Source organism: Anomalospiza imberbis, chromosome 5 (assembly GCF_031753505.1).
Source record: "Anomalospiza imberbis isolate Cuckoo-Finch-1a 21T00152 chromosome 5, ASM3175350v1, whole genome shotgun sequence".
Taxonomy (NCBI): Eukaryota; Metazoa; Chordata; class Aves; order Passeriformes; family Viduidae; genus Anomalospiza; species Anomalospiza imberbis.
In genome coordinates this window covers 54,696,588-54,721,637 of record NC_089685.1, presented here as the reverse complement: position 1 = coordinate 54,721,637, position 25,050 = coordinate 54,696,588, and the positions used below count along the sequence as shown (strand labels likewise).

Sequence of the window (25,050 nt, the reverse complement as noted above, 5' to 3'; positions counted from 1 at the left end):
CAGCTGGCAAGTTTTCCTGTTGTTTTCCTCTTCCCTTTTGTGTCAGGCAGTTGGTGATATTTATTTGTCCTCTAATGAGAAAGCAGTTTCCTCTATCCCAGATTAGAACGAAGTCTGATTTTTATTTTGATTCCTGAGGCCCTTTGTTTTTTTTCCTCTCACATGCAACTGCCTAAAACCACCATGGGTGCCATCAAGAACTGCATGTTCATTTTTCTTGCCTTATAAATATCTGCACAGCCTCAAGTAATTAATGATTGTTTCCTCCTCCTGTGTTCATAGTCAGTGGGATTATTAATGCTGGGGTTATGCACACAGAAGTCTGCACAGAGAATTGAGGAATATGGTGAGGAAAAATTCATTGTAGAGATAAAGATTTTGAACTTAGATTTCTTGAAGCTTCAAGTAGTTTACCATAGGAATTTTTTATGTTTTAAGTTCTCCATGCAGGATATCATCATAATTACATGATTGTTTGGTTTGCCATATTTCCCGCATTTCTTCAGTAAGTTTCCTGTTTGTTTGGTTTTGGCTTTGTTTCTTTTTTTATTTTCTTTCAAAGCATCTCTGTGACAAATGCAGATATCTCTAAATTGGTTTTGCACTTGAAAGTGAGAAGGACACAGTGGTAAGAGTGACTTCTCTTCTTTGAAAACGAGTAACGTATCATAGTTTCTAATGGAGCTCATTTATCTCATGGGAGGTGAAGCCACCTTTCTGAATGGAAATGTTTTTTAAACTAACTTTACATGTTTTCTATGGTGTCTTCTTGATAATCTAGGAGCTCTTGTCTAGACTTAACCTCTCATCTAAACTTAATCTCTCTTGCCCAAGTGCAATCCTTTAAGCTATTCCTCTCCATCCTAAATAAACTGTGCAAGATTTAATGGTCAGCCAGAAGTAAAAATTCTAGATGAGTGAAAAAGAGTTCAAATTAGTTTTTTTCCTCGGTATGAACTGCATTATTTGAAGGGATATTTTAGCAGCTGTGCTTATTGTTAGTTTCTAAATTCCCTAGGGCACCATATGTGTCACCAGTTTGCATAGGACTTTAGCTAAGGTCCAAGGTGGTGCAGCGCTTCAACTATGGAAATTATCTGCCAACTTTTTCTCTGTGAATAATGATAAATTGATATTGCTATTATATTTTCCTAATCCCTGCCCCTCTCTGAATAAAAGCCAAAGAACCCAAACCTAACATGTTACTCTGACATTTATTATATCAATTTATTTTTATACAAATAGTTGTGCCATGCCTTCATACACCAAAAATGTAAACATTCTTTCCATTCTGTGAAGTTACTGAACTCAAAAGCTCTTCAAAGGACCCTTGGGAAAGAAACCCACCAGAACAGCTTTGCAAAGTTCTTCTTGTCTCTTTCTTTGTTTATGTTTTCTTTCTGTCATGTACACAAACAGTTCAGGGCAGGGAAGAACTTAAAACACTTGAAGCGTAGCAGATGGAGACAGATAGTGGCTAACAGTTACTGATGAGATTCTTGTACTTTAAATTCTGCTCTAAGTAAAGCAATTTGCCTGGAGGTAAACTGGCATTTGAGCATAGAGGAGGAGCCGCCTTATGATTTTGTACTTAGATTTAGGGAATGTTGTTCTTTGGGTAAGGACAGCATGGTCAGAAAGTGATTCTGGAGGTGGCTTTGGCTCCCAAAGCACTTTTAGTAGTCCACTGGTCAATTGATTGGCCAGCCAAATGGCAGACAGGGAAGGAATAGGAATTCCTTTTTCCTGGGTTAACCCTGACATCGATACTGTTCCATACTGCTGTGAACTACCTGGACAAGGGAAAGCAGAGCATCTTCAGCAAGTTTGGGGATGATATTACATAGAGAGAGAGCAGCTGGGTAGGGATGCTTTTCAGAAGGACTTTTTCAGACTGGAAAAATGGATTGAGAGGAACTCCATGCAGTTAATTATGGGAAAAAAAAAGTTTTACAGTCCTTGATGGAAAAATCTCTGTGTGATAGCAGAAGCTGGTGCTTGGAGAGCAATGCAGATATGGGGAGCTTATGAGACAATAATATGCCTTTGTGCATCAACTGTGTTGTGTCATGGAAAGTGAGCTTGTTAGTGGTCAGACTACATCTAGAATATTGCCTCCAGTTTTGGTGGCTATTAAGAGGAGATTCTTTACTGTGAATGTGGAGAGACACTGGAAAAGGTTGCACAGAGAAGCTGTGGATGCCCCATCCCTGGAAGTGTTCAAGGCCAGCTTGGATGGGACTCTGATCAGTCTGGTGTGGTGGAAGGTGTCCCTGCCCATGGCAGGGGGCTGGAACTAGGTGGTTTTTAAGGTTTCTTCCAACTCAAACCTTTCTATGATTCCTTCAAAACTAAACTACTGCATGAGTTGAGGCAGCAGGTAGTGCAGCTTGATCCAGAGGGGGTCTGACAACACTTTCTTGCCTGTTGTGATCTGCAAATATTCCACTAAGAGTTTAGATGCCTGGCTGTTTGACTGGAAATATAAATGGCCCAAAGCATGGGCCTGATGAAATAACCTTTGTTGTTGGTTGCTGTTCTTTGTAAGGCAAATAAAGTCATTGTTTTGCCTCCTAAAGGAGAAAAATATGCACAATCTGCTTTGTCTTGAATAGCAAAAAAAAAATCATATTTTGGTCATGATTCCTGCTTCCTCTTGCAGCTCCATACCTGCAATAACTTAAGTTATATTCTCATTGAATATATCATAATATGTGATATTGTATCTTGAGACATCATCCTCATTTTTTAAGTTACTGTGAGCTTCTGTCCTGAAGGAACTATAGACTTAAGATAAAATTTATTCTTGAATACTCATTTATCATTTTTCCTTCTAAGAGTTAAGGTACATAAAATAAACAACAGATAAGGTGATAATGAACTCTAGGATCCATATCTTGCAAAAATGTATTCCTCAAGGTAGGACAGCAAATACATGCCTGTTGTAGCTGGGTATTTATTTCCTTGATTTCGAACTGATTTCCCAGCTTCATGCATCTGCTTTGAAAGTCTTATGAGAATGTCATCATTCATATAAATAGTTTCAGTTCTGGAAGAGGTAAAAAGTCATCATTTCCACCCCCACCTTCACTCTCTCCCCACAGTCTCATGTCAGTCATAGTAGTTGATAGAAAGGCTTAACAAAATACTCTGATGAATGTCTTGGACATGGTGCAAGGCAATGAAGATGTTCAAGCCCTGTACAGAAGAGGTCAAAGAAATCCTTGGAGAAGGCAAAGCAGAACTGTTGTTTGGTTGGGGTTTTTTTTTTTTTTTTTTTTTTTTTGTTTTTTTTTTTTTTTTTTTTTTGTTTTGTAAGCACTTTTGTTACTTTTAGTTTTTAAAGGTGTAAGTGTATACCACAGATCATGTCTTTCTGTGTCCAACTCATTTCAGAGTCATAATGAGCATGCCCTAAACCATAAAGATTAGGAAGTAACTGAAGAATAAGCAGCCGTGTTTGCAGTGTAAAATGGTGAGTCAGAGTCATGGGTGCATGTGGCCACAGACTTGGCAAAATGCTGGGCAATCTGCAGTGAAGGGAGAGGGACCCAAATTAAAGTGTGCATTATTTTTTTGTGTGTAGGTGTGCTTTATTTTTTTTTTTCTTTTATGGCATTGCTTATCTAAACACTTCTTTATTTAAAAGGAAATTGAGAAAAAAAATTCCAGTGTGCACTGGCTAAATAATAATATGGATAGCATGAAGATTTTGGCAAAACAAACTTAGAGCTTTTGTTCTTGTTTAGCTCTGTGAGTAATTTCCACTTTATATGACTCTTGCTGCATGAAAATATCTTGTGTGCTGCCACTGCTGATTAATATTTTACCATTGTAATTCAGAGGGACATGTACAGAATGTACAAGTGTAAGGGCAATCAGATGTTGACAACTTGATGTGATTTGATCATGATTAATAATAACTCTGCTTGTTTATACACTTCAAACCAACCAGCCAAACAGCCTCACCACCAGCACCCCATCCCCCAAAATTCTCACCTTCTCTGATACTAAAAAACTTCTGTATGGATGTCTGTTCTCTAGAAGCTCCTCTTCCTGCTTTCTTGCTTGCAAATCTGAGCCAAATTATGGATGGGACTGGAGGAATTTCAGTTTTGTTATCAAATTTTCCTGTTTCAAGGACTTAGCGCTTTTTTTTCCCTATTGGCTGCTCTATTGAAACTGGATCTTGAGTAGCTGAGGGTAAAATTCTGCTAAGCTACTGTTTCCAGAATGTCTGAAGCTTTGTCTCTTTGCTATGATGTAGTGTATGAGCAACAAAGTCTAACCCCAAAGTAATCATTAATTTTGGTTGTTTATTTAAAAATAATTTTTTTAATATAATCAAACATAGCTATTGTTCTGTTATATTCCTGGAAACGGGAGAGACCATAGTGTGAACAGGGAAACATTCCTCTCAACACACATAACAATTTTGCTTGTTTTGGGTTAGAGGTTGGTTGCCTTCCTATAGCAGCATCCAGCAGAGATCCTTGCTGTCAAAGAGGAGAGAGTAAAAAGCAAATGTTTACCATTGTATACTGCACTTAATACATAGGCTTCCTGTATATCCCAAAAGAACTTCTCAAATCTTTTTGCTTCCAAATCGAAGCATCATAATCCCTCAGCTCTCCAGAGAGATCACTGAGGAAGACGTAAGGCTTCTTGTGGCTCACAGTATTCTCATAGTCTAAATAATTGTGACTAGAATCTCTTTCAGCTATATCATTTGTGTTTTTCAATCTCTTTGTGAAAACAAAATGGATGGATTTTCCCTTTTCGAATCAAATATTGAACAGTCTCTCCACTAATTAGGAAGCATAGGTGTGTCTAGCAGCCAGCTGCTGCTTTAGAGGGAGGTGGCAGAGGTACAGGATGTGTGTTGTGTTCAGAGGAACGCACTCGAGGTCAGCTTGGCAATCATCCACTGCTGCTGTGCTGTGTTGGGTCAGCTGGAGTATTTGTATCCATTTTTAGCATCACTTCTGATAAATCACATATGTAGATGTCTTTGCTGTGACAAATACATGTCCTAAATTTGAATGTGACTTCTTATGAGTTGGGGAGTGGATGCATTTTGGAGATTGGTTGTTTTGGATCATGTAGGACTGAACTGAAAATAATTTCTGGGGTGCTTTGTCTTCGTTTTGAAGCTTCCAGGTATGAATGTCACAACTTATGAAAGTTTCTACTTGTTATGGAATAGAGAGACTGATTAACAGCTGAATCTGAAACCTGTTAGACTACAGATTTTTCTGTATTGTGTCCCATGATACTGTGGGATTGCCTTAAAATTAAATATTAGATTACAATTTACCTAAGCAATAGAAATAGACTATTTCAAGAGCAAAAAAAAAAAAACACCCCCTCCAAAGAAAATCCTAGTCTTACAATATAGCCTTAATTATTTGTCATAAAAAGCTTAACGGAAAGTTAAATAAAATAACATAAGTTTAAATAAATGGCAATGTACTATATGATAGTATGTACTATATGATATAATGCTACTGAATTCTAAGTGACTGGAGTCCAGATGAGTAAGTGCTCTTTGCAGACTGTCGGATGCAGCTGTTTTCCTGTTGATGACAGCATTCACTCCTAATGGTTATAATGCTGAAGTCAAAGGTAATTCTGCAAACCACAAACTCTGAAAATCACAATTTTTCTTTCATTAATTTCTGTTCAGCTATCTCTTCCTCCTATAACCTGTAATTTTGAGATGAAAGAGTGTGAAAATGTAGTGTTTCTGCTGTTACAGTTGCAGGAGGTTGCTAGAAGTAATATGACCAAAAAAGATCATTATAATTCATACTGAGCTTTCAAATTATAGATTCAGAGCTTGAATGAAAGGGTCAGAAGGGTTTCTGGGTGAAATAGGGGACAGTATTGAGAGAAGATGATGCTTAAGCTCCATTTTTTCATGGGAATGCTGAGGATCTTTGCCCTGCTGGTAGTTAGGAGAAAATGAGAGTGGTTGATTTACACTGGTAGCATCAGACAGCTTTCAACTGAAGAACCATTAAAAAGTACTGTATTCTTCTTTCTCTTCTATTAAGCTGAGAGAGGTATAGTTCATATTTTTGATGACGTAGTTTTCTCATATTTATCTTCCCAGGACGGGTTAGACATGCCAATTATGCTTCAGGGCTGGGTATTGGACCATGTAGTCTCCTGTTATGTCTTCAGTTTGTGTATTTATAGAACTCTTATTGATAATTAAATATAATTTTTCTCATGTGTAAGTTCTCACGCTTCATGAAGTAGTAGTACAGTAGTTCTAACCCTTTTTGTTAGAACTCTTAGCTCCTCCTGCTTAAAAAAAAAATCAAATTGAGGAATGGACCTCTAAAGAAGCTGCATGGAGTGGGTGCTGTGACAGGTGAGTGTCCAGCTGTCTAGAAAGCTGCTGGCATTATCCATGCCTGATGCAATGGGACTTTATCTTAAGTTTTTTTGTTGTTGTTTTTTGGTTGGTTAGTTTGATTTGTTTTTAATTGAGGCATGGTGGGAACTGTCAAGTCTTTTTATTTTGCCTGAAAATTCTCTCAGACTATTTCAATAATATAACAGCCAATGCAGAAAGGAGTCAGGAGCTTTTTGCAGTCAAGGTGTGCTTGGTTTCTGCTGAATTTTGCATGGTGCAAATGTGTAGCAGTAGAAGGGTTGGAGGCCTCCTGCTGAAGTAGGGTATAAAGACCACAAGGATGAGAAGCAAAAACAGAGGAGCAAATTACTAGACCTGTCTTTTTTACAAGTTTCCTGCTACAGGAAAATAATAACTTAGTACTAGACAGTTTATTACTGTAAAAAGAATAGTGAGGTTACAAGTGAAAGTAACTCATCTAAATCCTTTCTCTGAATTTATTCATGTGTTTCTAGTTCTTAACAAACTAAAATACAGGACTGCTCTTCTACAGAGTAATAGATATTCTGCTCTGCCAGAGCTGCTCATTCTTTTCTTAAGTGAGGGTTCCCAAAAGGCCCTAAAGGTGAGATTAGACTATGGCTTCCATAATACAGAAAAGAAAATAGCTATTCTTGATGGCACTGAGACAAGCGATTCCTGATGTGTAAGGATTTTTTTTTTTCTTTTTAAAGAGAAATTTTAAAGACACATTTCCTTTGACATAGGTGCCCACTCACACAATCTGCTGTTAGTATGTTTTGAAATACTTCTTGTTGCTTACTTCCTGAGCTATGTCACTAAGTTATGAAATTCATAACTTCCTTTTTCATAGAATGACTTGATAATGCTCATTCTGTGTCTGCTTTAAAGATCGCCTCCCAGATAAGTAGGTTTACTTGCACAGAATCACTGGAATGTAAGGATTTCTGCTTGTGGCACTGGCATTCCTTTATAAGGCATGGGTAGCTGTAAGTAGCTGTATTTTGGTTTTGTTGGTTGTTTTATTTAGTAGTTTACTGGTTTTGAAGTAAAGAGATGCTCTCTGGGAGAGTTTCAGAAATATTTGAAAATCAAAATATACACAGTTTTTCTCATCTTGGCCTGTAGCTGATACATGTAGTAGATCTCTCTTGAAGAATTAGAACTCAGCAGGAGACCAGTAACTTCTCTAGTAGCCTGTGACCAAACTTTCTGTGCAGGAGAGAACCTGTGGTCTAGATCTAATTTTTCTGCTGGTATCAAAAAGAAAGCTTGTTTCTTGCTGTTGTTGAGGTCCAAGCCATCTGTCAATGTCCAAAGGCAGTTGCACTAAACTGAATTCTCATGGCCTGGGAGAGCAGCAGCAGAAGCAGAACAAGAATGTGTTGATCCAAGGCAGTTAGCCCTACAAAGAGAAACAGAGGCTTGTGACCTTCCTCATTGCACACCATTGACTTGTTTTCAAATTTGAACTTGGTTTCTGACATTTTCTTGACCTTTCCTTCCTATTTTTCTATTGCATGCAGTCTGAGAATAGTGATGATCTTTGAAATTATGGATAGGAGATGAGGGGTGAGTGTCACTATGGCCCCCCACATCATTATCTTGCAGTGCATTGCCAGAGGTTTTATTTCCCTGAAAGAAAAGTGTAGGTAATACATTTACTAGAGTGCTGTTTAAATATATCAACATGTATTTATAGGTATATTTCTAGATATCAAAATATCAAATATATCCTGGCTGTTTAAAATGTAAGTACAGGCAGATTGGATAGAAAATACTTCATTGTAGTGCATATATATGCTATATATACACATTTGCACTATATTGCATTAATTAAGGAATATTGAAATGCAGTTAATTATTTACCCCTGCTGGTACTGCATTCTTTGGACTATTTTTCTCACCAGTGCAAAGACAATCAAAACTTCAAAAGTGTCTCCAAAATTTTTTTAGTGAACAAGATCATTTTAGTAGCTCTGTTTTGTGCACGTGTCAGTCTTGCCCATTTCTCAGAATGTGGAGTCTTTCTTTGTAGGTGTGTCTTGATTTATCCTGTTTTTTTCCTTTATCTTTATGTGTTGTAAGTGCAATTAGAGGCAAACTCTGAAAATTTTAGACGTTTTAAGGTACTGCAGCGACTCATGTGTTAATATTCTTTTGTGTTTCCTTGTAGCAAAATAAAATCCTTGCAAGATCCATGTTTGTTGCATTATATGGTAGTAGCAATAATAATACAAACCTTCATGAAATGCCAGCAATACTGTATGGCAATAGGCTGTACTGGACTGATTACTTGTAAAGAAAATGATCTGAAATAGAGACAACCTGCTGTATGCCTCTAGTACCATATATTTGTCAGGAGTCCACCTGGAAGCTCTAACTGTGACCTTTGGCAGAAAGGTCTTTGGCAAAGAACTGCCTTTCTTTGGCAGAAAGACAGTTTCTGCCAAAGTCTCTTTTTCCTTTCTTTTTTTCCACCCCAGCTGTGAAACTTATGGGAGGTGGTAGACTGCAAAGAAATCTCGGAGCCATTGAAATATAAAAAAAAATAAAACCCAGGAGTAAAAAAATAAAACCCTCTAGTACCATATATTTGTCAGGAGTCCACCTGGAAGCTCTAACTGTGACCTTTGGCAGAAAGGTCTTTGGCAAAGAACTGCCTTTCTTTGGCAGAAAGACAGTTTCTGCCAAAGTCTCTTTTTCCTTTCTTTTTTTCCACCCCAGCTGTGAAACTTATGGGAGGTGGTAGACTGCAAAGAAATCTCGGAGCCATTGAAATATAAAAAAAAATAAAACCCAGGAGTATTTTGGGTGGCTCCAGTGGAACACATAGCAACTGTTGGCCTAAGTGGCCCTGTAAATTTGGGTTGTAAAAAAGCTAACTCTCTTGTGTGAACTAGCATGAGAGGTGGGTGGAATTTTTAGGTTTTGGTGGTGTTGTCTATTCAGCTAGCAGTAAATCTTGTGATGATGCTTTTCCTTCCTCTTGTCAGTGGAGATGTCAGCTCTAGTCATGGAATAAGCATGCTCCAGGTTTGCCTTATCAAATACCTTCCAAAATGAGGTTTCTTTAGATGGCTTTGTGCTCAGTCAGCCTGTGGAAGGAGCTTCTGGGTAGAGAAAGGCAAGGTCTATTGTAAAATGAATGTGGTGTTTTTCTGAGAACTGTTACAGACTGCCTAGAAAAGTACTTGTTTGGGTTGGATCTGGCACCGGTATCTCTAGACCTTAGAAATCCCTGGCAAAGTGGTGCCTGATGAGTTTGGAAAGGAATTTAAATCAAATCAATGTGTATTATATAAGTGGATCTGCTAAATGCATTTCAAGAATATTTTCTGCATTTTTTGCCACTAATAAGTTATCCACATGCAGTGGGTGAAGCATGGTGTAATATTTAGTACTGCTCAAATACCACTGCTCCTGCTGTACCTCAGATTACCTCTGCAAAGACTAACTTCAAGTTCTGGAGTTATAACAACCTTTTTTCTTTCCAAGTTTGATTGATGAAGTATGACAGCTTCCTGTATCTGCGTGGAGGAGACAAGCTCACTGAATACCTATAATGTCGTGAGTTACCTCATTGTGGTTGCATTGGTTTCTCTACATTTCCTTACTCTCCTACTGGTTTTGGTCCTTACTGTAGGGTAATTTATAGAGGAGGGAATGTACAGGCTATTCCTCTTCCAGCAGTTCTATCTTTGTTTTGCCAGTTCTATCTTTGTTTTGCCAGTTCTGTCTTTGTTTTGCCAGTTCTGTCCAAGAGCAGTCCCTCAGTTCCTGTGCAGACTTTTCAGAAACTCTTTAGTGAAGCATAAGGAGAAAGGAAAGCCCTGTGGCCACAGGTTCCCACCCATGTGCTGCTCTGATGTCTGTTCTGCTTTCACTGGGAACTTAACTGGTAAATAAAAAGCACAGAGCAGAACCCCTGGGGTTGGGCTTTTCCTCAGAGCTGGATTTAGTCTTGCATTGCTCAGAACCACATCCAAAGAGCTGTCTGTGATCTCTCTTTGAGCCTTGTGAGTCTGAGCTTTGGCTGGCTCAGCTGTCAGACGCTGAATGTCAAACCTAGGAGGCTGCTGCTTTTCCATGGAAACACTCAGTGAGATTGCAGAAATAATCAGGCACGTCTGCTGGCTGCTGTGCCCTATTGTTGGGTGCTTCCAGACAGTGAACTGAATTGTCCTACCTAGACAAAATGAGTTTTCAGCTGAAATCTTCTCTATTTTTGTCATACCTCTTGCCTTTTTTTTTTTTAATCGAATTCATTAGTGTGACAGCTTATTCTGCTGATGTGAGGCAAGCCTCTTGATGTTGGCTTTCCATTTCTCTCTGTTCATGCACAACTTGCAAAACCAAATCCAGCCCTCTTGCTCCTGGGTAGGTAGCACCAATATGAGCTGTTTCATGCCTCAGAGGTGCAAGGCCTGAGCTGCAGTGTGCTCTTGAGGGAGCCTGTGCAATCATACATTCTCCTTAACAATTCTTCTATGCACTACATTTTGCTGTTGACATAAAAATAATTCAGTGTTTACAATATAAAATTCTGTTAATTAGCTGTGTCTATTATCAGCAGTTAGCAAGAGGATTTTCTTTACTAGAGGAAGGGGCTGAAATCTAGAGCCTTTTGATGGCTGGATTTTCTTGAAATTAGATTTTACCTCATTAACTTTACATAATACTTGAAAATTATATTTATCAATGTGCCTGGATAACTCTAGATATGCTTTAGTATTTGCCTTAGGAAGAAACAATATCCTTGCTACAGGCATTACTAACTTGAAGGCAGTACGGATACAGCTCAGTGGGAGAGGTGCCATAAACTGCTTGGAAATGAAAGCAATTCTAGTTTACAAGAATGTGTTTCAGTATATTGGGCTGGTGCTGTGCCTGATCTGAAAATAACTATTTTTGGAGACATAACAGTAAAAGTCTTGTTTCTTATATTTCTGTAACTTGAAAGTTGTTCTGGAGAACTGCCTAAGAAGGAAGGATAACTTCCAGGCTTGTGGGCCAAACAGATAAATAAGATGGCCTAGTACAACTTCTGTCCGTGTTTCTTTGTTGTCCTGTCGTGATAGATGCCAAAAATAGACATCCACAGGAACAGCTGTTGTAACATCGGAGGAAGGATAGCTGCAGGGATGGAGACAGTGTCATTGAGGTGGAGAGAAGGAGATAGCTCATCTCTCTGCTGCAAATGCCCTTTCTGTGAACAGCAGCAGTTTGGAAGGGAAAGCTTTAGCACCCGGAACACTGACATTGTGTGAATCAAACGCTGCCTGTCAGAACAAAAGTAAAACAGCTGCCCTTTTTTCCACGCCCAGCACACATCTCCTCTCAGGGCACCCTGTGAAAGAAAAATGATTTCCATAGTCTTGTTTCCTGTGGCACTGAGGAGCACGTGCAGCCTGAAATCGCTGGGGAAGTAACAGGAGCGCAGCACACCAGGCCTGAGGTCTCCTTTTGCATCTTCAGAGCCTTTATGCTTGCTTGCGAGAATAGATCTGTTTTGTATACTCTTAAAAATGTAGACATCCTGCTTCCCTTGGGGTGCACTTCTTCAGTACTGGATGATTTGGAGCTAAAAGGAGCACATGACCATTTTGTGCCCCTTTGCTTTGCACTGGTGGGGCTGCACCTCGAATTCTGTGTTCAGTTCTGGACATCTCACCATGAGAAAGACATGGAGGTGCTGGAGTGTGTCCAGACAAGGGCAGTGGAGCTGGTGAAGGGTCTGGAGCACAGATCCTGTGAGGACCAGCTGAGGGAGCTGGGGGTGTTTAGGCTGGAGAAAAGGAGGTTCTGGGGGCACCGTATTGCTCTCTACAACTCCCTGAAAGGAGGTCATAGCAACGTGGGGGTCAGGCTTTTCTCCCAGGTAACAAGTGACTGTCCTTCAGTTTGCACCAGGGGTGGTTTAGACTGGATCTCAGGAAAAATTTCTTCACTGACAGGGTTATCAAGCATTGGAACAGGCTGCTCATGGACGTGCTGGAATCACCATCCCTGTAAGTGTTGAAAAATGTGTGGATGTGACACTGGGGGACATGGCTTAGTGGAGAATACAGTGATGCTGGGTTAACAGCTGAACTCCATAATCTTGGAGGTTTTTTCCAACCCAAACAGGTCTATGAGTCTATATTTATATCAAAGCTGATTTCTCTGTAGAAACAAAGGTGATACTGTAACAGAACTGATCCATGTTCTATTGTTTTACTTTGTCTGGCAGTAAATGTCGCAACTGTCAGGAATTACAAGCCTGTTTCAGTAGAACTCTAAAAAATGGTATAACAAATGGGCAACAACTTGAAACCATCTGTGTGTGGGGCCTGACATGTTACTTACTTAGATGCTGTGGTTGGTTTTAGTTAAAGCTTTCAAATCTTATGCAGACAATGGTGACTAACTGCTGTCTGTATGCCTCATTCTAAACTCACATAACTTGCTTTGGGTGAATAGATTTTTAAGTGGTCATTACCAAAAAGACACACCCACTCCTTATCCAATTAAAAAAAATACATTTCTAAAGCTTAGTTTCAGACTTCATCAACCTGAATAAAATGGCAAAATCTTAGTCTGTCAGATAGCAGCTGGGACTGGAAAAGCTGAAGCACATGGTGTCATTGTTGTGAAAGACAATCCTTTCAATGGAATCAATTCAGGACACCGGATGTCAATATGTTCTTTCTTTTCCATTCATGTCTTCCAGCTAAAACCAGTTTATTCCTAAAATTCTGCCTCTGAGCCAAACAAGAAGGAGAGATGACTAAATTTTCTTTTCTTTGTCCACTCCTCCTCAGAATAATTTTGGATGTGCTGTTTTCCTCTGTCCCTTTCAAGGAGCTTGAATAAAACTTTTGTCATATGAACAGAGGATACTTTCTTCAGTGTTGGTCCATATATGTTACCTATTGCTTCTATCAAAGATTGTAGTGTGTCCCATTGTCCCTTCCTTTGTGTGATGGCTGCTCCACGTAGTTGATTTTTTTCCCATTGTCTTTGTAAAATCAGACCTAATAATTAAATAAATTCCAAGTAAGAAACTGAAATGGATTCTGACTGCTGTTGCCCTTCATTCTGCTAGCAATCCTCCTATAATGAGTACAGCTAGTTCTTGTTCAAGAACAGATGGTCTAAGGGTTTTTATGGTGTATGGAACAGGTTTTCCAATACCAAGACAGCTTATAATATTTCAGTAAACAACTTATTTTTTAAATACAGAGTTGGAATTAACATAAATCTAGAAAACTGTTTTGTAGGAGGTGTCTCTTTCATGATGGAAAAAAGACTGAAACTGAATTTGAATCCCTATAATTTTGAAGTAATTTTGCTAAGAATTGTAATTGCTCCATTTTTTAACCCCAGAAATGCATAAATGCATAAAAATCTCTAAGTACATCAAACCTAATTTCTGAGCCACTGTCTTTATTTTTAAGAGGCAAAAAGAAAATGTTGTTGCTGCCTTTCATGGCTCTTTAATGCTGAAATTTTTTTATTATTAACAATTGGCAAGTTAAATAGGATACTGGTTTTTTTTTTTCCTTACTTTATTTTACTGCTGTTGCTGATGGATAATTAGGTTTGGTGTTCATATAAGCTTAAGAATTTTTTGATGATGTAAAGATTGCTTATTTAGAGGAAGAAAATGGATTGAAATCAACAGCATGAGTCAGAATGGTCTACTAGTCCTGGAGAGCAAGCTGGCAGACCTGGGTTTTGTCCCACAGCTTTCACCAGTATCCACAATAACCTTGTGAGTTCTGCGAGTCCCTTCTGAAATCTGGGTCCTTGTCAGCTTTCTGTGGTGGGGACTTTTGTGTTGATTACAGATACTCTTGTGCTGTCAGCAGGGATCTGAAAGGCTTCCAATGGTAATGCACCAGCAGTTTAATAGTGGTGTCTTTTACCAAAGTAAATTTAACTGGGCTTGCTGTGAAACAAAATAAACATCCTTGTGCAGTGAGGATGAGGAAAACTGAAAATTTGGGTGGGAGGAGAGAGAAAATCATAGAGATGCGTGTCTGAAACCACTTGCAGAAGAAGACGTGTTTTTGTGATGGTGGGGTCCAGCTCAGGGTTTTTCAGTCTTTTAGAGGAATGAAAGCTCTTCTGCAGGACCAGCTAGAAGGTTAAAGGAGAAAGGAAAACCATTTTCCCTTCCTCTAAAGAATCGTTTGCTAGACCTAAGTTAGCATGCAGGAACCTGAGGTCCAAATTTGGTGCAGCTTCAAGTAAAATTACCCAGGTTTTTTGTCACACCATTAGTCATAAGCACTGAGTAGTTTTAAGAGTGAGGCAGACAAAGTTTGTGTGAGTCAAAGCAATTGTACATTCAGTGTTTCAAGTCTTAAATATTTTGAGACTGTAGTAATACATCGGTATTTAAAACCTTAATATGTTCTTTCAAAGCCCTTTTATGTTGCAGAGAAGATCATTATCGGTTGGATGTGGAAAGCCACTTCCCTTTTCCCTGCAGACATCATCAGTGGGAATTCTCTGAGCTGGTGCACACACCTTCACTGTAGGTGTGGAGCTTGTGCAGGATCTGGCCCGCTGAGGGCAGAGGTTTCAGGCACACCTTTGATATGGAAAAAAAAAAGCCCTTTCCAGACACACCTCTCCTGGCAGTGCAGCAGAGACAGGGCAGTTTTGCCTGCTGCTGAATCAGCATTGATCTCGGCAGATGCAGAGCAGATAAGCCTGACAGAAGCCCTGAGACCAAAACAGAGGGTCTGTGCAGTTCTTGTCAAGCAATAGATTATGGTATCTTGAGGGGAGCAGTTTCAAAATCTGATAGAGATCAGGCAGCAAACGTTTCCAATCGTGCTGAAATCAAACCCATTCAGGGGAAATAAGCCTGCCTTCAGAAAACAATTTTGTCAGGGGGAAAACCAGATCCCAGCTAATTTCCCTGCTTTAATAGCAAACAGAACTCCCGCTTAGCTTCACCTCCATCGCAGCGGGTGTTTCACCCCCTGCACACCGCGGGAACAGGCAGTGTCAAGGTTAAACCTGGTCGCCAGCTTTTGTTCAGGTGTCGTGCCTGCCTGCGAAGGCAGGGCACCTGCCAGGCATGCCCAGTCAGCCCTGGAGCCGGCTCTGCCTGCGCTCAGGCTTTGCGAGGCTGGAGCACAAAGAGCGCCTGTCGCCCCGGTCCCCGGGAGTCTCCCCGTGCTGCCGCTAGCTGGGAGGACTGGTTACCATGGAGGCTGCCATCTGTTCACTCCCTGCTGGAATGTGATTATCCTCGCTGGGCTGGGAACCAGCAAAAGCAGGGGAGCGTGTGCTGTCGGCAATTATCTGCAATGGAGTGCGTTAATGGAAGGCTGGAATTAGCTAGCTGGAGGAGCACATAAAAGGATTTTACCAAAACTGTTAATGATTTCTAGCCAAGAGGAGCAAGCTTTTTGCAAGGTCGGTGCTAAATTCATTTTGTATGTAGGTAATTTTTAATTGATGTAGTGGCTTTAAGATTCGAGGATGCTAGCACCGCAGAAATAATGCTTTATTGTTAGGAGGGTGTGGGGGGATTGTATTTTAAGGTTCTTCGTTTGTCTGTTGCAGTTCAAGCAGTTTAATCTGGGGTAGTTAAAGTAGTAAGTCAGAACAATAACTGGCCGAACTGACACAAATGGAGCAATCCATATCTCTGGTCTTTATGAAATGCTATTTGCTGCCAGATCTGTTTGATTTACATGTCTTTTCACGCTGGTTGCTTTTTGTCTGAGTGATTTCTTTTTGGATGTGATACGTGTTTGGTTTTCATACTGCCATGAAGGGTGAGACGAGGGGGAAATGTTCGAGCAGAGCTGGTGATACAATGGATGTTTAGGGTGTTTTATGCAGTTTGCCCAGAGGAAGCAGCTTAAGGGAGGCAGAATGCAGGAGCAGGTTTTCCACTCCTTGCTCCCACCCTCTCTCTCTCTCTTTCTAACTCACCAACTGACTAAATATTTTGGACTATTTCTCTTATTGAGCTTAGTTGTATAAAGACTTGAGTTTTTGGGATTCTCTGCAAATATAGTGACTGTTTTGATGGCAGGATTTAATATAGAAGGGAAAATAAAATTAAAGGTATATCCTTGTAAGGTTTTCTAGTCCTAAAAATACTTTTTTTGCTGTGTTGCAGGAGCTAGGAGTATTTTTTTTTTCATAATATATGCATGGTGAACATTTTAGTGCAACTCAAATTGCTAACTTAAACGAGGGATGTTAAAATTTAGCACCCCAAAACCACAAAATTTTGCTTCAGCAGATGTTTTTAGTCACATATGGGCTTTCCCTTTTCAAATAAAGGTCTTATGCTGCATCCCTCTTGCCAGAACTGCCATTTTTATTTGGTGCAGGGAAGAACACTACTAGAGGCTTATAATTAAAACTGTGTCAGTGCTAATTCAACCTCTCTGTCCTCTGCTTTTATGCACTGAAAATGTCAAGGCATCGGAGTCTGGACGGAAAGTTACTGATAGAGTTAATAAGTCACGATTGCAACATATTTGACTAAGATAAATTTTTAACCTACGAGATGCTTTTCAAGTCTTGGTGCCTAACAAAAGTGTGTGTGGGAGGTTGAGAGGGTTTTTATTTCTTTGAGTACTTTAACTGTTTGTGGTGAATGAGCTTCTCTTGTGCTTGTGGGAGGTTGGTATATGTGCCTGAAGTCCTTTCAGACATCATGTAACACTCTCATGCTGGCAAAATTGGGTGACCACCCTTAATAAAAGCTGTATCAACTTGTAATTAAAAAAAAAAACAACAACAACAAAAAAACTTTTTAAAAATTCCCTTCCCTACCCAGAATTTAAATATTGCACTGCCTTTGAAGTTGGTGATTTATGCAAAACTTGCTCTTAATGGGCTGCAGTGGACTTGTTCACACGTGTAATTGCCAAGTCTGTAATTGCACTGTCAGGAGGAAAGGGGCAGATCGGCTTTTGTGCTTGGAAAGAGATTAGACTTTCACCCTTCAGGTGTTATCTTGGACCTGCCTGGAGTGAAGGGCAACCCTCCCAAGGTTATGCTGCTGTGGGATGTGTTTCTCTTCCCTGCTCTGTGTGGAGGAAGGCAGCTGCTGCCCACAGGATTCACTGTCACTGCGTGTGAATTACTGTCTCGCTGGCAAGTCTTCAGAGACAGCAACTATCCTAAAGGCAGGAAGGTAATGGCTTGTGTACCCTTTCCAGAGGTGATTTCTCCTCATTGCTAGCTGGGGCTGTGCTGAGCTGAGGAGCCTGTTTTCCCACTGCCTGTGTCAAGGATAAATAGGGGACTGCACATTCTGCACTCTCCAGCTCTTATATTCTCATGAGCACCATGTATATGTCCAAGCAGTCTTAGGCAAAAAAATTATTTTTTAGATTTGTCTTGATTGCTCTGTATGTGGCTGTTGGGTGTTTTTTTAATTATTAAATTTTGCTTTAGGTCACTAGGTCAGTGTTGATTTGTGGATGCAGGATTTAAAGGCTAGACACTGTTTAATCCATTTGAGCATCTGGCCTTTCATAGTAGACATCCCATTTCCATGTAAGAGAGGAACTGTTAAATGTCTGGTGGAAACTGATGATTTTTTTTAAAGGCTTTTTTTTGTTTTTACTCTTAGGTAGATTATTACAAGTGGCTCTGATGTTTGTGCTTAATGCAAATAAATGATTGTCAATGTAATCTGCTACATGATCTCTTGAAGGAGATTTAGTCTGAAATACAGGCTTTAGGGGCCAGCAGAGACGATGGGTCAAACTGAGTAGTGATTTGGTTTGGGCAATTTTAAGTGGATAAGCTAAACTTAGGTACATCATCTCACAATAAAAGGGCATTTGAATGAGCACTTAAATAAATAGTGTCTAGAAATGCAACCTAGTATATAATGAGCTCATAATGATCTTGTTTATAGTGTCTGTGCTCACTAAGCTTTCAGGAAACTTGTCATTAAATGGTAAAATCCTGAGTCAATATATAGGAAAGTGGCTTGTGCATAAACGATCACAATTGTTTTCTTCAAACAGACAAGTCTTTCTGCTTTTGACTTGACACATGACTGTGGAATGCTGCTTGACATGACTTGGCTTTATTTATACATTGTGTTCGGGTTGCTTCTTGGTGGAGGTTTTAAACATGCTTCATTTTCAATACACTTTGTTTTTGCCATTTACTCGTGTATTGGGAACATTAAAACAAATCAAAAAAGCTCAGGCTCCTGACTGTCTCCTTACAGCAGCATGGCTGATTCAAGGTTAAAGCCTGCAGCTCCCTCTGAAGGGCCAGCTGTTTCAGAAAGTCCTGGTGCCTGTTTACAAACTGTTCTCTTTGCAAGTCCCATGGAAAAATGGAGTTCTGCAGCCTCTGGATGTGGGAGGATGAACCTGCTGACACAGGCACTACTGCTGTTGGTCTGTTAGCTGGGCCTTAGTCACTTAAAATTGCTGGTGCCTTTTTGTGCTTTCTGTGGGTGGGGTCAAAATTCAGGCATTAACACTTCTTTTTCCCACGATGCTGGAAAGCACTGTACCAGATTTTAGAAAACGTCCAATTGGTTGAATTTGTTCTAAAGCTGATCACCTTCCTAAACCTCTGCAGTGAGATGGTGAGTAACTAAATGGGAGAGACTGGCAGATGAATTATGGTAGGTTTTTTTCGTCTTTTCCAGAGGGGCTTGCATTTAGTACAGAAGTACTTCTGTCCTTCCTTGTGGTTCCACCTCGTTAAGGTGTCTACTTGAAGAACCTGAAGACTCAGAGGTATTCTGCAAATAGTTTTAGAAAATATTCCTCCCAAGTAATTGTTACTCAAAGTTGGAAAAAGAACAGGATGGGAAGAAATGACTGCATGCCAGCAACAGATGTCTTGAAGGGGAATTATTATTTTTTTTTTCCCAGTTCATCCATTTGCTCTTATTATATAATTAGCTGTTCATTTTAAGTATAAAAATACAACTTGGACTTATAAGAGCCATGGGAATTGTTTACTTTTTGATGAATATCTCTGCAAAATAAGTCCTTGATTGCATTTGGGAATGTGGAGCTCAGGACTGGAAAGAGCCATTTGATCACTGAGGGGTTTTTGTCTGGGATTTCCCCACTGCCACCCTCAGTCACTGGTAGCCTTATAACTTACCTGCCATTTAGGTGATCAAAAGGCTTTTCTTCTGGCATACTGCAAATCGCAGACTCTTATGGCTATGGGAAGCAAACTTTAAAGAGAACTTTAAACTCTGCTAAATGATGAAAAGTCAGTGTTACACTATGCTTCAGAAACTGAACAAGAAAGATTGAACTCATTGTGTCATGAGATCCCTGTCAGAATACTCGAGCAGGCACTTTGAGACATGAATTCTGCCATCAGGATGATGCTTTCTGGGCTCAAGCCAGTCTTCAGTGCCTCAGATGAATGGTAACCCTGGGCAGCCAGATTTTGAATTGAGGGGAGGATAGCCTTCTACTCCTGACAGATGGCTAGCAGAAGTGCTTTTTCAAGTAGAAGTGCTTTCCAGCTGCTGATCTTTAGAGGAACCTTCATGGCAAGTTTTTGTGTAGTTCTTCCTTCCTGTCTGTAGACATTTTCTGGCTTGTGCTTTCTTCAGATTGTACTTGTTTGTTGTGGTTTTCTCACTACCACAGATGCACTTTACCTTCATGAAAAGGGTGTAGGCGCAGCTAAACCTGATATTAAACAGTGTTGTAACTTGTCTGTTCCATTTCTACTTGTAGTAACACTTACCAAAAACCAAAACAAAATCCATGTTCACCTGCTCAATTAGGTGTTGGTGTGGTTTATAGTTCTGAGTATATTTAAATTTTTTTTTAGCTAAGATTGAAACAGAGATTTATGCAAACCTTTTCAGCAAAGGCTCATGAACTGGGGATTGAGGCTGCAGAAGACCTGAATTGCAGACTTTTCTACAACCAAGGGTTTTGTTTTGAAGTCATGAAGTAGTGCCATGGGTGGTGTGGTGTATTTCTTGGAGAGGTGTTGAACATTGCTGCTGTTTGAATAGTAGAGGGAAAATTAACTCAAAAGATTGTAAAAATACTTCAAAGAACAACTTGATTCTTTAATGAGTCATTCCTACAGGGCAGGGCCTGAACTTCTTACCTGGAATTTTTCTTCATCTTATCTCTTTCTCAGTATCGGTGTCCTTTGTGTTCTCCTATACTGCTGTCCTATTTTCTACAGAAGCTAATATTTATTTTATTTTTTTTATTCTCCTTCCTTTCTTAAGGAGGTCACTGATGCTCAGGAAGATGAGTGAAAGCATGATGTGGCTTTTTGTGATTCAAAATACTTTTATGGCTTCCTATACCATGCTTGTAGCAGTTGCATTGAGATTGAGACAGAGAATAAATAATTTATGCTCATTTTACTTGTTCAGTGTGGTTGGGCATTGTTCAGCTCTTTAAAACATCGAAAGGCTTCACAGGTTATGTAAGAGTACCTGTTGCCTTTCTTTAAAGATCCTGTGCCACTTTTCTCTACAGCTGAAATAGTTCTCTGGCAGCTCTATTTGTCACAGCAGTTTCCAAGACTAATTTTGATGTCTGTTCTCTTCAGTAGCTCTTGTTCACGCCATTGCTTGGAGCCTTATGTTGCTGTTATGACTTGGCCACCCACTAGAATGTAACTGGCAAGTGTTTTAGTCCCTTGGCTTGTCAAGATTTCTGTAAGTCAGTTTCAACTGTGGAAGCTGCTACAAACACTCTTAAAGATAGCTGCTATAAGTCAAAATAAATTCAAAGGCTCAGTGATGGAATTAGAGCTTTGCCTGAGAACTGAAACACAACAGTTAAAACCTAATACGATGCAATAGTCACAATTAGCAGTGTGAGCCCTGTTTGCCCTCAGTGAAGACAGCACTGCTGCACTCCTCTGTTGTCTGCTAGCATCCTGTTATTTTGGGAAAATGCTCATTTTAAAATCTTAGTCTGGAACATTGTAGATGAAGAGCCTTGCCCACAAATTTTGCCCAACTGCTCTGCAAGCTGGGCCTGGTTAAGTCGTAAGAGACGAAATACTTGTGTGTGTGTGTGTATGTGTTTATAAAACTGATTTGATTTTAAAATACAGTCTTTCTAAATTAAATTTTCTAGGTTTGTCATTGATTTTACTGGTCTTATTCCTGGTGTTTCTCTGGCTTGTCTGAAAATATTACAAATATTCCAAAATTTTCCCACTGTTGAAAAATTCTGAAAACTGTAGAATGCATTTTTAGTTGCTGCTTAACACAGGACCAAAACTTCAGTTAGCAGCTGAGGTGGTTTTTTTGTGTATATGTGTGGACACTTCACTTCCATGGAGTGTCCTCAGCTTGGTGTGAGCAGAAGTGTGATATTCCCTCAATCTGATACTAAACATTTGCAGTGCAAAACAATGCCCAGGACACTGTCATGATGGGAGGGAAAAGCCTCTCAGTCTGATGTGATCTACTTAGTGCTCTTTGATACTCTAGTCTGTTCATCATGTTTTAATGGATAAGGATTTTCTTTGCACTGCTTTAATCCCGTTTATCACTAAATCGGGTGGAGTTTTAGAGTTTCCTTCCATAAGAAAGGCAACAATAAAACCTGGCTGTTTCTGTTTTATAGCTGGCATCTTCTCTGATTCCAGGTTTTCAGAGTTCAGAAATAGCAGTAAAGAGACTGGGGGGAAAAGCTTATTGATTGTTTTTGTGTTGAAATAAATGATGAAAAGTCATTACTGTCTGGCTGACGAGGTCTGGTGTGTGGATGGCAATAATTTAAAGGAAATTACAGTTTCATTAGTGCGGATGTGGTCTCAAAGGCTATATTTAACTATCAGCACAACTTCACTATATAAAAACAGTCACAGCTCTCTTTGATCTTTGACCCTTACCGCTCCAAAAGCTGAAAAGCATTTCTACGTTCTCTCATTGGTCACCACTGTCTGTATTTTTACCTTCCCTTTTTGAATCAAACTGGTTTGTTGAATTCCTTGTGATCACTTTTCTCTGGACAGTTGAGATACACAAGGGTGGATGGACTGGGAAAAAAATCAGCTCTATGTATTAATGGCAGGGCAGAAAAATCCCTGCAAAGAAGGGTCCAATTTGCTGACTGTCCTGTAAATACTAGGTTATATTTGCCCTAACAGGACAAAGTAAGGAGACTACAGCTGTAGATATATTTGAGGCTGAAGAAAAGAACTGTGAACAGATAGTGACACATTTTTTTGTCCTGAAACTGATCTGGTGAAAGATGTCTTTGCCCATGCAGGAGGGCGGGACTGAATGGTCTCCATCCAAATCATTCTGTGCTTCTGTGATTTTTGGGAGCTGACGTGTTCTGAAGAAAGCTCATCTGATACTTTTCGTAGTGTGACTGGGAGGATGGAGGAAGGTGAAAGGGAGAATGTCTTGTGCTTTCAAGTTTCTTCTCCTCAGAAAGCATGGAGTCAGAGCTAAGGGGGAATAGGTTCAAAAAGCCTGTACTGTCACACATTCTGTTTAAGAAATGTAAATGGGATTCAGAGAAAGACTAAACAAATTCATGGTGAATATGGCTTTCTGCAACTGTAAAATACACTTGCACAAATGACATGGGTGATCTATAAAGTGATGCTGTAAGCCATGGGGCTTGTGTGTTTGATGACTTCTGCAGTGGATTACCCAAACATTTCCTACTGCTTCTTGTAAGATAAAGAATATTTGACTGGTTTTTCAATCACTTTTCCCCCGATCATATTTTATGTAGTCTTATCTAGCCCAGAAGTGTATTAATGCATTCCATTCTGCTGTTTGTTATGAGCCCTCCATGCAGGTTTTATTAACTCAAACCAAGAATAATTTGTACTTTATTTTTAGTATCTAGCACTGCCCTGATTTGAATTCTATATGGAAGTGAAATCACAGTCCCTGCAATCTGATCTGCTTGTTTTGTGAGTCTGTTTGGATTTTTAATGTGGAAGGGGTAACTTTAAAGTTAGGAATTCAGCCTTTCACTGTACTGCTGAATCTAAGGACAGTTCTTAAATTCTGTGGTGGTCTTCCTGGATTGGGTCATGGCCTTTTCTTGTGGGATGCACATATGCTTTGTGTGTTTGTATGTGACCAAAAGCTACATTACCTGGAAAATGAGTCTGCTTCCTTAAATCATAACACGATTTTGCAGGATATATATTTATTGTTTGTATGTATAGAAAGGATATTTTAGAAATAAAAACAGTTAAACTATTTTTTTAACAGAAGAATTGGCAAATCACACCCAGATGTTGGAGACAATAGCCTTTTACCACTTTTCATGTCTAAGGCCAGAAATCCTTTAACAATTGCTGAGCTTTCTTTACTAAAGAAGATTAATTGACAAATAAACCACAGATTCCTGGATTTTAGGGTGTTTTCTCAAGTATAGAAGGTACTTTAAGCTATAGAAACCCAGATTTATATGGTTAGTGTAAAACATAGAGTTACCATAGATCCTTTTGTAAACTCTAATAGAATAGAAGGTACTCAATGATCTTTGATACTACTCTCTGATTGCATTGAATTGCAACCATTTCATTATTTGTTTGGGGAGTTTTGTAGTTGCTTGCATTACTCTTACTCTTCACTAAATTGCAGACAACAAGATGCTACAGTGACAAATGCTATGCAAGCATAGGACAAAAAGTTCTTTTCTTCTAAGAACTTCTGTTGTGTGTTCTTTGAGCACAACCACAGGCTTTCCCTTTGGGACACATAATACAGCTGAGCTGGAAGGAAAGAAAAAAGGATGGAAAAACATTGCTATTTACTTTCTAATTATGGCATGGTAATTGTTCATCACATCTACCTTGAGATTGCTTTTCCTGCAATGTGATGAAGTCTCAATCTCCTTGCATGTGAACCAGGAGAGCTAGGGAGAAAAGTGGTAGATGTTCCTGATTTTCAGAATTTGGAGGGGGAAGTGTCCTTTCAACAAATGTTTTTTGTTGGACTGCAGATCAAGTGTCCCTTTGTGTTTCTCACTTTGTTGAGGGTTAGCTGCCCATCTTTTTAAAGATATTGTTGCTCTTCCTTTTTGCAGTAGTCCTGAATACCCATTCCTAAACATCCTCCTTGCCTAGCCCACTTGTGTGGATTTTATCTCCTCCTTTTCCTGGGGATCACTTATCTCTGTAGCTCACTTCCTTAATATAAAATTTCCCCCCATCCATTGATTCATTATATGCCTGCAAATCTTGAGTTGCGATATGGCTGTTTCTTCCTTCCTTAAATGCTACTGGGGCAAAGCTTGAAGGGTGCACTTTAACAAGACAGCAGTTTTAGATGAGTTGTGTTCTTTGGGTTTTTTTTAATATATTTGTTTAAGCCATCCAGGCTTCTGCCCAAAATCACTTGTTACTGGTTTTAGCCTATGCCATGAGTCATAAAAAGGACAGCATGTGGAAGGTCTGACAGAAGTGAGGGTCACTTTGGGACATGGCTGTGTGGTGTCCCATAGCCGATCCCATTTCCCTAAGAATAGCTGGGAGCCAAGTCAAACCCCTCTCCAGAAAATGCCCAGCTTGTTAGTGGGGCTTTTAACAGCACCTAAGAAACTCTTTGGGGATGAGGACAAAGCATGCTTTCATTTCTGCCCATGCCCCAAATCCTGTGGTTTTCAAGTACAGGGGTGTAATGGAGAAGAGAAAGGAGATCAGTGTGAGTAACCAGAGCTGCTTTATGGCCCCTGTAA

At 39.6% G+C, this 25,050-nt stretch overlaps 1 protein-coding gene across 5 annotated transcripts in view; it reads left to right on the top strand.

Annotated features, from left to right (window-relative positions):
• FGD4 (FYVE, RhoGEF and PH domain containing 4) overlaps positions 1 to 25,050 on the top strand; it is a 98,350-nt gene that overhangs the window by 19,680 nt on the left and 53,620 nt on the right. The window contains exon 1 of one of the 5 annotated variants that reach the window (XM_068190862.1): positions 15,456 to 15,802. The exons of 3 other annotated variants lie outside the window; for them this stretch is intronic. The gene's annotated coding sequence lies outside the window, so the exon portion shown is untranslated. Of the gene's footprint in view, positions 1 to 15,455; positions 15,803 to 17,368; positions 17,547 to 25,050 lie in introns of those variants that run through there. One more of the 5 variants, XM_068190863.1, reaches the window with a different exon arrangement.